The 13972-nt window shown below is 38.8% G+C and overlaps 1 long non-coding RNA gene across 1 annotated transcript; it reads right to left on the reverse strand.

Moving 5' to 3' along the window:
• Nucleotides 1–11029: 11029 nt before the first annotated feature.
• On the reverse strand, nt 11030–13925 carry LOC121857948. The gene is made up of 3 exons (XR_006087306.1): nt 13755–13925; nt 11258–11512; nt 11030–11079 (listed from the first exon to the last, which is right to left on the reverse strand). It is a non-coding gene; the product is annotated as an uncharacterized LOC121857948 (long non-coding RNA).
• Nucleotides 13926–13972: the final 47 nt, after the last annotated feature.

A 13972-nucleotide genomic window follows, 5' to 3' on the forward strand; every position in this document is an offset into this window, starting at 1 on the left:
TGGATTCCTTGTAAGACCAGGAATATTTTGAATATAAATATCATATATTTTGCACAAAAGATAACATATTTACTCAAGAGTAAATATTTTATCTAAAATTTGTATGTCTAATGCAAAATATATGATGTTTATATTCAAAATGATCACCAAATTATAAGAATTCCAGCAATGTAAATTATATTCTGGCCGGGTAATTTGTATGAATTTTCTGAGCTAAAACAGGCAGTCAGGCAGGGTGGCGGGTGGGGCAAATCTAAAAATAGCGTCTCGAGCCGGACACTCACCGCGTATATGATGAAAAAATCCGTGTTAAGTGAAAGTTCAGCTCTGGCGAGGCACCGCGTATATGATAAAACGCGCTAAGTGAAACCGCGTTAGGCGGGGTAATACTGTGTGTGTATATATATATATATATATATATATATATATATATATATATATATATATATATATATATATATATATATATATATATATATATATATATATATATATATGAGGTTCACGGCGCCATCAGCTCGATGAACAGGCTTTGTGTGAAATATAACAGAGTCTAGAACTGCTTTTAGTGTCCTTGTGGCCTAGCCGGTAAGCGCTCCCTAGTCCCACCCAGTAGGTCGAGGGTTCGATTCCTTGCTGGTGAGGTCGTTGATTATATGTTCAAAGTCCGCGTGTTATATGGACTAAAAATGAAGTATATATATGTACCTCGCGTTTCATACTAGCTGGATTCGGTAAAATGCTACTGACACCACATAAGAGGCACGGGCAGTTTCCCAATGAGGTTCACGGCGCCATCAGCTCGATGAACAGGCTTTGTGTGAAATATAACAGTCTAGAACTGCTTTTAGTGTCCTTGTGGCCTAGCAGTAAAGCATCCTAGTCCCAATGCGCAAATTAGAAAGTTCGATTCTACATGCTACCGAGTAGTGCGTTGATTATATGTTCAAAGTCCGCGTGTTATATGGACTAAAAATGAAGTATATATATGTACCTCGCGTTTCATACCAGCTGGATTCGGTAAAATGCTACTGACACCACATAAGAGACACGGGCAGTTTCCCATTGAGGTTCACGGCGCCATCAGATCGATGAACAGGCTTTGTGTGAAATATAACAGAGTCTAGAACTGCTTTTAGTGTCCTTGTGGCCTAGCCGGTAAGCGTTCCCAAGTCACACCCAGTAGGTCGAGGGTTCGATTCCTTGCTGGTGAGGTCGTTGATTATATGTTCAAAGTCCGCGTGTTATATGGACTAAAAATGAAGTATATATATATATATAATATATATATATATATTTATGTATATATATATATATATATATATATATATATATATATATATATATATATATATATATATATATATATATATATATATATATATATATATATATATATATATATATATATATATATATACATATACAATCAAGTGTCTTGCATAGCGTAATTGGTTTAGAGGCCTGGTTAGATTTATAGCATTTTGTTAGGTTATAAGATTAATCCTTTCCAATTTTAAATAAAACCGCTTAACACTGAAAAAATTCTGTGGAAAATGTAAAAAATACGGTACTTTATCTTACCTTAGTGTTATTCAGCATGCAGGTACCCCTAAACACTGGCACATCACTATCACTTCCACTGGGAGTCTTGGCTTTAAGGTCCTCAAACAATTGTTTAGCCTTCTCACAAATTATAGCTTCACTAATGTTACCACCTGCCATTTCTTTCTCCTTTATCCACACTAAGAGTAAATTTTCCATCTCTTTAATCACATTACACTTTGCTTTGCTAAGTCTAAAGATTCCCTTAGCCACTTGCACAGTTTTTAACTCCTCTTTATTCTTCAAAATCGTACATATAGTCGATTTAGCCATCCCATATTCATCACTAAGTTTCGCAATGCTTCTTCCATTCTCACGTTTCTTTACAATTTCTTTCTTAGTTTCAAGGGTTATTAGCTTTCTCACTCGCTTTGAACGATTCATTGTTACAATTGTATACTTGTATAACAAAATAGTTATACAAATAACGCGAATTTCCACATCAAAAGACGAAATTTCAACAATAACAGTGGTGCACTGGCTACACAATGAGACAAAGATGGCGCCTGACGCTCTTGTTGTGGTCGCGGTACAACAAAATTCATGCGCCAGGCGAAGTAGTCCCGTATTCATCCGCGTTCGTTGTAGGAGTTGCGTTCGTTATAGCATTCTCAATTTTATAGGTAAAACCGTTCGTTATAGGAATATTCGTAGTATGATCCGTTCGTTATAGCATACCCCAATGTATATATATATATATATATATATATATATATATATATATATATATATATATATATATATATATATATATATATATATATATATATATATATATATATATATATACAGTTGGTCCTCATATTACGCGGTCCCGCATTCCGCGTTTCACCGTTAACGCGGTGCCTTGCCAGAACCTAACATTCTTACATTCCGCGGTCGCAAACGCCATTACGCGGAGAGTGTCCGGCGCGACGCTATTTTTAGATTTTCCCCAGGCGCCACGCGCCACCCGCCCGCCCGCCTGCCTGCCTCTCCCTCCTCCTCCCTCCGCTTGGGCAAGCGGCGCGGTAAGGTTGCGCAGTGTGTGTCTTTGTTGCGTTATCACTGACGTCATATGACGTATCAGACCTGTGATTGGCCATGCATCCCTACCCCCCTCTGCTGCTAGCTGTAATTGACTTAAAGTATTATGACGTGTCCACCCGGGGGAGGGAGGGAGGGAGGAAAGACGACGCTTGACCTAGCCGCGGCAGTTTCATCCCTCAAGGCCACTCCGTGTAAACGTGCATCCATTGTTCCGTAAAATGGCTTCCGCCGGACCACCACCCCCAGAGAGAAACCTTTCCTTACCTGGACCCAGCGGCACTAAGCCAAAGAAGACACGACGTTCCTTAAGCTACGAGGTGAAGTATAGCATCATCCAAGAGTTGGAGAAAGGAACAAGGCAGGTTGATTTGGCGCGCCAGCATGGTGTGAATGAATCTACGATTCAAACAATAAAGAAGGATGCAGCCAAGATAAAGGAGCACATGAAGATCACAAAGTCTACAGGTGCTTCTATGATCAAGTATTTCACAACCAGGTGCTTCTCAAGACAGAAAAATTACTTGTGAGGTACTTGGTGCGTCAGGCGCGACGGAACATGGCGGTCGACACGCGCTCTGTTAAGGACTACGCACGTGAACTGTACATGGCAGTGGCACGAAAGATGGGAACTTCAGAGCCCAAACCCTTTAATGCTTCCTCTGGGTGGTTACAGAGGTTTAAGATCCGGAACAAGATCACCAATATAAACATTGGTGGTGAAGAAGCGAGTGCTGATCGTGCTGCGGCTCGGGAATTTCCTCCGGTTTTACGTGAGATTATGGAGGAAGGACAGTACAGTGACGACCAGGTGTTTAACATGGACGAATCTGGTCTTTTCTGGAAAAAACTACCTTCCAAGTCCTTCGTTGTGAAGAATGCCAGCAGGATTCGGGGCCGGAAAATGCAGAAGGAACGCATCACTGTCCTGTTTACCACCAATGCCTCCGGTACCTGTAAGCTCAAGTTATCGGTGATCCACACAGCCCGCAAGCCGCACGCCTACAAGAGCATGGACATGACCAAGCTAAATGTCCACTGGCTGACAGCACGTAAGGCATGGATGTTCTCTACGCTGTCCCTCTCCTGGTTTGATGACTGTTTTGTTCCCGATGTAAAGAAATTCTGTGAGCGACAGAATGTCCCATTTAATATTTTGTTGCTGCTGGAAAACGCACCAGGACACTCGCCCCTACTGTTAGATCGTCACCCCAACGTAAAAGTGGTCTTCCTTCCTCCCAACACTACGTCTTTAATCCAGCCCATGGACCAGGAGTTGATTTGCAATGTGAAAGCTGCATTCTCAACAACAAAATTCCAGCTCCTGAACGACTACACCAACACCAGGGAAGAGTTGCGTAACCTGAGTGACACCACCACCGATAGCAAGAGCGAAGAAGATGAGGATCAACAGTTAGAACAGCAAAAAATACTCTTCAAACAATTCTGGAGAGTATTTAACATCAAGAAAGCTGTGGACTTCTTGGTGGAGTCATGGGATCAGCTGTCTATTGCTACAATTTGTCACGCATGGAGACATGTGTTGCATGGAATACCAGGTGAGAGGAGGAGTCAATCTGTGACTGGTGAGGTTCAGAATGTTGTAGTAGCAGTGGACCTTGCCAGAGAAGCTGCGCAGACTGTTACAGTTCCAGGCTTCTCCGAGACCACCAACGACGACATCCTGGAGGTGATCAGAAATCCTGAAGTGACTGCCGACGAGATGTTGGAAGAAGAACACGTCAGTGAAGAGGAGGAAGAAGGTGCGTCAGTCTCCGAAGAACACAATTTAAGTCATAGTGATATTAAGGGTGCCATGGAGTGTGCAGAGAAGATGAAGTCCTTCCTTTCCCGCGACAATGACGATGACCGCTATGAAGTCTTCCATACCCGGCTGGTGCAGGCTATGGAGCCGTACATCAAGGTGTATCACGACAACATCAACGCCAGCCGTCAGCAAAGCATAACAGATTTCTTCACCCGCAACCCACCACAGCCAGCCCAAGCCAGTGATAGTGACAGTGAAGTTGACTTAGAGGGATTTGTCAGGGAAGCCCTGACAACTGTAAGTGACAGTGATGATGATTCACCTAGTAATGGTGATTCACCTGAGGGCCAGTAATCTGCCCTCTGCCTCGGAACCAGCCTCCATCCCCGTATGCCGACCCATCTCTTCTACTACCGTAAGTGTTCCACATAATTTTTAGTTTTCTAACCTTACCTTTATTTTTCCTATGTTAACCTTTATCTTTCCTAACCTAACCTCTTCTATATTACTTGTGTTTTCATACCATCATAAAGTTAAGATAAAATTTTTACTGCAACATAGTTATGTGTCGTCAAAAAGTGGAGTTAGGGGATCGGCCTGGACTCCATTTCAATTAATCCCATATGTTATGTTGTTCACTTTACGCGTTCCTCACTTTCCGCGGTACCCTCCGGGTTACATTAATCGCGTAAAAGGAGGGTTAACTGTATATATATACTGTGTGTAGAGAGAGTATATATATATATATATATATATATATATATACGCCAATGGTGTTTCATTAAAAAAAAAGTTTTTTGCCAACCCTGTTTGCAATGCTAATTATTCGCCACCTATGAGTTTTTCAAGGTCACCTTTTGGTGTTTGTATGTTGTTCTGGATGTACTTAAGTATTGTAGTTGGACACATTAAATTCCAATTCTGAGATAAAAAGGTTTCTCAGCCTAAAATCCCATTAGAAGCAAAGCTTACCATTTTGGCCATAATCTTGATCTCATCAATTTTGTTCAGAATCTCAATACTGTACATGTAGTACTCCTGAACATGTTGATTAAGGATCTGTTGTGTGCAATTTGATATCTGTTTAATTCCTTGTTCAAATGACACATCAATGTTTAAATTACTTTTCTAAACGCTATTTACTCTTTTGGCGCTAATTACTCGTCACCTATGGGTTTTCAAGGTAATTTTTTGGTGTTTATGTGTTATTCTGGATGTACTGAAGTAGTTAAGACACATTAATTGACTCCGGGAAGGGGAGACACAGAGTGGTGGGTCCTCCATGGAGGCGAAGAGTCGTCAAAATAGGGGGCCAAGAGAAGTAGTGATGCCCAAAGAGGAGAAACATGTACATACCAGTAGTGTAAATAGTGTAAGGAAACTGATTAAAAATAGGAAAAAACAAAAACAAAATGTCAATGTAGGTCAATTTCTTATTATGTTTAATAATGTGGATGTGTTGAGTTCAGACAAGTTAATAGAGTTAAATGCACAGTTGAAGGAGATGGGAAATACTCCGCAAGTAATAGCCCTACAGGAGGTAAAGCCAAAACACTACAGATATGAATGGATTACAGCAGAATATAACCTAGAAGGATATGACATTATAGAGCAAAATCTCCTTAATAAGGAAGGGAGAGGTATGTTAATATATATTAGGCATGGAACCAAATTTTACAGTGTTGAACTTGATACTAAGTTTTGTGAATATTGCTGTATAGAAGTGCCATGTAGTAGTGGTAATTTACTATTTACCTCCATTTACAGAAGCCCTAATAGTGATGAAAGCAATAATACTAATTTGCTCCAAATTATGCAGGAAGTCAATGATAAAAATGTGCTTTATAAAATAATTGTAGGTGATTTTAATCTTCCACAAATAAATTGGAGTAATTATACTTCTGTAATGGGACTGAATGATGTTGGTTCTATGTTCATCGAAAAAGTACGGGACTGCTTTCTCATTCAACATATAGAGGAAATCACCAGGATAAGAGGAGACAGCACAGGCAATATACCCTTGACCTTTGTTCAGTAACGAAGAATGTATAGTAGGAGATATCAAGCTGGAGAGTCCACTGGGAAAGAGTGACCATGCCTGTATTTATTTCCATTGTGGCATACAGGAGATGGAAGACAAAAGTAAAAAACAAGTGTACATGTAAGAAAAAGCAGATTACCTACTGATGAAGCAAAGGCTTACGATGGACTGGATCCAATACTTATCATTGGAACCAGATATTGAAAGTAAGTGGAATAAGTTCAAAAGAAAATTCCAGGCAGTCATTGACGAGTGTGTCCCTAAAAAGATAATCAGAGGACTGAGGGTTAGCAGATAAAGAACAAATGAAAAATTACCTATGAACAGGAAGCTCTGGGCTAAAGTGAAGAAAAAACAGAGACTGTGGGAGAGACTGAAAATAATGAAAACGAAGTTCAATGAAAGAGCATGCACAAGGGAGATGTATCTGGAAACTGAAAAGGAATACAGGAGATTAAATAACCAGGTCAGATGGGAAACTAGAAACATCTTGAAATGCAAAGAACAAGAGATTGCAAAAAATGTTAAGGCAAATCCAAAAGTGTTCTGGAAGTATGTACAGACAAAAACAAGAACAAAAGCTAGAATTGCAGATCTTTACAAGGATGGGGGAAAAGTACAGAAGACTGTGAATGCTCAAGAAAAGACAGATGTACTCTCAGAGCAATTCTCACGAGTTTTTATCAAGGAACCAGATAGGGGGATACCAACAGCCAACAAGAAAGACATGCCAGCTCTTCAACACCTGGATATAACCAAGGGCAAAATAAGAAAGGTGATTAAAAAATTGAAAGGACAAAAGTCTCCCGGTCCAGATGGGTTACATCCAAGAGTCATTAAGGAGATGATGAAGGATTACTTCAGCCTCTGAGGATCTTGTTTGAAAGCTCTTTTCAAGAAGGAAATATACCTGAGGACCTGGCGTATTGCATATATCACAGCTATCTATAAGAAGGGAAGTAAAAGTGAACCAGGAAACTACAGGCCAGTCAGTCTAACTAGTGTAATCTGCAAATTAATGGAGTCAATATTACGAGAAGAGATGATATCCCATATGAAAAAATATGGATTGTTTAGTAATAAACAGTTTGGCTTCATTTCCGGCAGGTCAACAGTCCTACAGTTGATTAGGGTACTAGACAGGTGGATGGAAATTATCGATGACAGTCAGGCTGTGGACATAGTGTATTGTGAGTTCATGAAGGCTTTTGATAGAGTGCCCCACAAAAGACTATTAGAAAAAGTATCTAGTTATCGCATTGATGGAAAATATCTTGATTGGGTAAGGAATTTTTTAACTAAGAGAAAACAGAGGGTTGTGGTAAATGGAGAAGTATCTGAATGGAGAGAGGTCACTAGTGGGGTCCCTCAGGGTTCTGTCCTCGGCCCCCTGCTGTTTGTCCTTTTTATCAATGACCTGCCTGAGGCAATTAAACACGACAGTGAGGTATATCTATATGCGGATGACACAAAGATTTTTAGGAAAATAGAACGAGATGAGGATTGTGACATGCTGCAGGAGGACTTGGATGGGATCAGGGGTTGGACTGAGAAGTGGATGATGAACTTTCACCCAGAAAAAAGTAAATACATGAGGATAGGAAGAAAAAAAGTTGCTGACCAGGGATATCATATGTACACCACAATCAAGAAGACCACTGTAGAGAAGGATATAGGGGTAGTCATCGATGATAAGCTGACGTTCTCTGACCATCTAGCTGAGAAAATCAACAAGGCTAATAAAATAGTGGGCATTATTAGAAGAACTTTTGTTCATCTGGATGCACCTATACTCAAGGCTCTGTACACTGCTCTGGTTAGGCCACACCTTAAGTATGCTAATCAATTTTGGTGCCCATGTCTCATTAAGGATATAGAAGCAGTAGAGAATGCACAGAGGAGGGCTACCACATTAGTACCACAGATCAAGGATTTATCTTATGAGGAAAGACTAAGGAAATTACAGTTACTAACACTGGCGTACAGAAGATCTCGTGGGGACCAAGTGGAAACATACAAGACAGTGTGTGTGGCATATATGACCAGGCATGCACAGCAGGAATGTTCCAGATGAGGGAGGTTGACACTACCCGGGGGAACACAAAGAAGATCTACAAAACAAGAGAGAGGCTAAATCTCAGAAGACATTCGTTCCCGAGTAGGGTTGTCAACAACTGGAATGGGTTACCTGAGTGGGTAGTGAATGTAGAGACGGTGGAAAAGTTTGAAGCAAAATTAGATAAATACTGGAAAAATCAACAACAAGTATATAATTATAGGGCACAAATATCCGCCACACACAGCCACCGTCTGAGCTGGAGTCACAGGCGTGAGCCTCTTCCAGAAGGTCATCTGTGAGTATCTGTGAGTATCTGTGAGTATTAAATCTAAATTCTGGGAGAAAAGGGTTTTTGTCCTAAAATCCTGTAAGAAGCAATTAATAGTTTTGTACAGTATGTAAAAATTCATCTGTGTATTCTTGTATTTATATTGTGTTTCTGTTACTTTGGGGATTGATGTAAATTTAATATTGCATTTCTTTGAGCAAGATGTTACATTTATTCCTACTGTTGTTTGTGTATTAAATATATGTACAGTGGTCCCTCGGTTAACGAGCGCCTCGGTTAACGAGATTTCGGTTAACGATTTACCTTCCATAAGATTCTTAACTTTGGTTAACGAGCAATCCCTCGATTAACGAGTTTTTTACGAGCCGACTTCAACATGTTTTCGCTTGCATTTGGCGGTCCACCAGCTGTAGTATTAGTCCGCCAATACAGTAATCGGTTTTAGGGCTTAAATTCCTTACTATTTTAGTAACTATCAAGAAGTTTATACTATTCAATAATTTTAAAAGTTTAATATTAACTTTTTTAGTCATTTTAACAATTATTGAACAGAATTGAAGGTAAAGAAACTAGTTTCTGGCGTGCCATCCAGCCTGTTAACACACCAGACAGGCGTTAGTCTCTCTCTGTTTTCAGTGGAGGGAACATCTTGCTTGAGACTCTCTTCAACTAAACGCTTTTTTTCTGTGTTTCCAAGCAAATTATTGGTCATTTTGAAATATATTTTACATATTGACAATATATAATGCAGTGCAGTGTTGATTTAAAGAAAATAATCTTGAATTACACCAAGAGAGCTAAAATTTTATGGGTGAAATGGCACCATGGGGTGACTTCTCTTCCACCCCAATGCCTTCTCGTCTTCCTTCTCCTCCACCCCCATTCTAATTCCCATCATCATCCCCCAATGCCTTCTCGTCTTCCTTCTCCTCCACCCCCATTCTAATTCCCATCATCATCATCATCATCCAGGAGCCTTCTACATACACACCTCAAAGTAAGTGTACTTTTCTACCTTTTTTGTTGAATTTAGGCAATTTTCAGTGAGCTGGAACCAATTACCCAAAAACCCATTGAAACAATGGTTTCGGTTAACGAGTTTTCGGTTAACGAGCAACCTGCTGGAACAGATTGTGCTCGTTAACCGAGGGACCACTGTATCTGTCTATCTACCTATGAAATAATGCAGCGGGCATTAATGTTTTCTGGTTGATAGTTGTCATCTAATAATTGAGTCCAAAACCAAGAAGAGGACTGCTGAGAGTTGCCACATTAGGATGTCTCACTGACCACATTGGATGAGTAGACGCTTTGGTTAACCCCTTCATTACGGGAATGCTACCCATGATATTTTATTTGGCTAATGCCATACGATTTTGCTCAGCTCAGAGCCGACTTCTTATTCAAGGGGTTATTGGCACAACTCATTCATTCGAGGTTTGGTGTTAGGTTAACTACCCGATACAAATTAGTAAGGTTGTGGACAGTATGGTTGCCGGCTGTGGATCACATTTCCTCCTCCGTAGTGATGAGTACTGTACTGTATACTGTACTGTTAGTAATTGTATTGTGTGAGCTGTCTTCTCTTATATTATAGTGATTTTGCTCCATTGGTCTCAGTAATATACAGTATATTGTAACTGATTTAATTGCTTTATTTAGGATTTTTTCTGATACAATAATGGTGTTTTGTTGTGTCAATGGGTAAATTTTCACACAGAGTAAACCTCCAATTTAATTATTTTTTTCATTATTGTAAATACTGTAGTTATACTTCATTATATTAAGTTATTTTAATCTTTGGCTTTACTTTAACTGTATTTGAGACTGACTTGTCTTCAAATAAATTCAATTTCAATTGTTTATTCCTTGATCGAGGAAGCGGGATCCTAGTGCTGTCACTAGGTACCCCTGTACAATGACACCAGAAGCATCTGGCAAGTGTGACAAGTACATACAGTATAAATATTATAAAGGGGCTTACTAAAGCCTAAGGAAGGAAGGATATTCCTTTAACACATAATCAATATTATTTACAAAATATCTGGCCAGTATGTGGAGGATCATCGTGTCTCCGTCAGGGGGTCGTGGAGTGGTGGTCCAGCAGGCATCACGGAAGCGTTGTGTGTGGGGACATCTTAGGAGGTAGTGAATAAGGGTGCTGCTGTCGGGTCTTCTGCATAACGCACAAGAGCGTTGCTCAGGGGATGCGGGGATACCAATCTCCCAAGCAAAGTCATACCCAATGATGATACGGGCAGCAATCACGTCCCCTTTCCGGACTGACTTGTCTTCAAATAAATTTCACAGTAATGTACAGTAAAGGATATTTTAGTAATGAACCCAAAAGAAGGAAGAGTTAATATAGCACTGTACTGCAGCGATACTCACAGCAACAAAACCTACAAGTTAATGAAAATCTTGATAAATCACAATAAGAAAACAAAGATAAAATTTACATATACATACCTGTAAAGAATCTCAGCTCTTAAGTAGTTTCCAATACCATTAAAATATTTTTGATTCAGCATTGCTTCACATATAGGTTTATTGAAGGCAGCAAGGTTGAGATGAGTCATGACATTTTCTCTGAAGCTCTGGTATTCCCACATTGGGTCTGGTCCTCGGTCAAGACCCCAAGTGTCCTTAACTTCCCATCTACCAAAGCGACGGTAGTCAACAAAACTCAGTACCATTGGGGTGTCTTCATTTAAAGTGAAGAATCTGTAAAACCATTATAAAAATGTTACATCCTTCAAAATACACTTAAAATGTGATAAAAGAGATACTGTATTGTAGTGTACAGTATAAGCATCTATTACAGTACTGTATTTGTAAAATGACAGGAGTTGAGACCAAACAGTTTTAAAAGTACTGTACAGTACATACTATACTGTACAGTGCAGTGATAAATAATATGGTATTATTTTACTTTCGGACAACACAGGAATCTTAAGAATTTTATCTTTACAGTACCTGGTAGGTAGTTTTGACAATTCTAAGACACTTTTCTTCTATGGCATTACTGGTGCAAATTACAAATAAGCAAGATATTAAAAATTTTATTACATAACTAAAATGAGTCTATTGGTGGTTTTCTTTTTGTTTGAACCAATCACAGTTCAGCATGGTGTGTGGGTGGGAGTTGCGGGTGAATTTAAATAGTTCCAAGATGGCAAACCCGTGTTCTGGATGTGTGATCAACTACCAGTCAGCAATAGCAAGGTTCTACGGGAATAACTACAGTATGGAGTTAATGGTGATACTTACAGTTCTAGAGATCACACGGCATTCTACCTACTGAAGTTCAGTGTCCTCATTATCAAGAGCCTTGCATGTTAAGGGAAAATAAGCCTCAGTGGTACTGTGAACATTATCAAACCATCACAAAAACTACGAAAAGAAAGAGGTGTACTCTTGTTTCAAATTACAAAGGCACTTTGCTTGAAGGTTCTCACCTCGAGCCTAGGAAATTGCTTTTATTTGTAAACCACTAGCTGCAAAAGAAGTGAGGCCACCGTACGGTCAGCAAGTGTCTCAACATCTCTATTAAAATGGGTGTCGACTGGCAAAGCCCCCAAGTTAGTGATTAGGTAAGTTAGGTTTGGTTTTATATTGGAAAACACTAGATTCTGATATGAGGGGAAGCTATCTCAAAAATAGTGATTTCCAATAGAAATGAAAGTCAAAATCATTCAAAATATATAAAAAAAAACATTGGAAAAATATACAATTTCAACTTCCAAATCTCATGTTTTTGTCTGAAAGTAAAAAATTTTGTGCATCAATACCGTCCACACAGATTAGAATCTTTGGAACAACTTCAAAGATAAACAAATATTCTTGAATCATATTGCATATGCTGGATTTTTTTATTTATTTTTGCTATAACATTGACTAAAACTGAAACATGCCCTGAAAATATTCATACAAAACAGAATGATGGAATACATAAAGATGCTGTCACTTGCCGTTTCATATCAATAGTTATTTTAGAGGCAAGAAAGAAGCCTCTGTAAAGGTGGAGGAGATGGATACGGTAGCACCAGAAAAACTTTATGGAATTGCACCAAATTTTCTTAAGTTTGGATGATAATAAGCAATAAAATTTAAGCAACAACATTTCAGTATTTTTTTTTCTTTTTAGCCTATCCTTCAATCATAAATTACTTGATAGTGGGCAGGGCATGAAAGAAAACAAAAATAACAGGGTAAATACATTGCTAACACTGATCATATGGCAGTAATTTCACGTCTCAACGACCCTTGTAAGCATAAAATAAAATATTTAGTAATTCTGGAGCAGATGGCTAACACCAGAATGAGGTTTGATTTTGTTAATTTTTTCCACAAATGTTCTTTGGATGATAGTATGTAATAAAAATTATAAGACAATGCACAGACCCAAATAGAACGTGACCTAACCTACCAAACAAACCTACCTAACCTTACCTAACTTCCTGGCCATGGAGGCGCAACCCCCCCACCATATTAAACAGAAAGTACAAACTTTGTTATTTGGTACCAGTAAAGGAACTTTCTTGAAGCGGCTTAGTGTAATTCTACACTTTTTGTGGATGTGAGAATATGCTCGGTTCGAGGATAAACAAAGAGTTGACGGCAACACACACCGACACAATAGATTTTTAGCGGAAAATTTATGATAAATAATTAATTTCTTAACATACAAAGAACATAAGAGATATCATTTTAGTGTCATATGATCTGTTTTTACTGTATTTTACCCCACAATATCCCTCATCCTTCATACCCTGCACACTACTGGTAATTTATGATTGTAGATAGAGAACAACTAAATAAAAAGTAAAAAAATACTTATGATTAAAATAAAAAGTTGTCATACCATTTTTATTACTATCATCTAAATAACATATGGAAAAAATTAACGAAACTGAACAAATCTTTCTGGTGTTAGCCATCTACTCCAGTATTACCAAAAATTTACCATAATTATGGCGCCATCGGATTTCCCATGGCGACCACGCTTTGGTTCACATCATCTGCTATACAGGAGCATCCGTGGTCATTGTTTCCATGTTAAGAAACAAATGCTGATCTTATTTGGCATATTTAATACAATTTATAATGGATTGGATTCATTCATTATTCTAGAGATGTTGTTTGGAGGACAGTCAGAAAATCGAAACAACAATGCAGTACAAG

The sequence above is a fragment of the Homarus americanus genome, unplaced genomic scaffold, assembly GCF_018991925.1.
Source record: "Homarus americanus isolate GMGI-L3 unplaced genomic scaffold, GMGI_Hamer_2.0 scaffold21066, whole genome shotgun sequence".
NCBI classification, from domain to species: Eukaryota; Metazoa; Arthropoda; class Malacostraca; order Decapoda; family Nephropidae; genus Homarus; species Homarus americanus.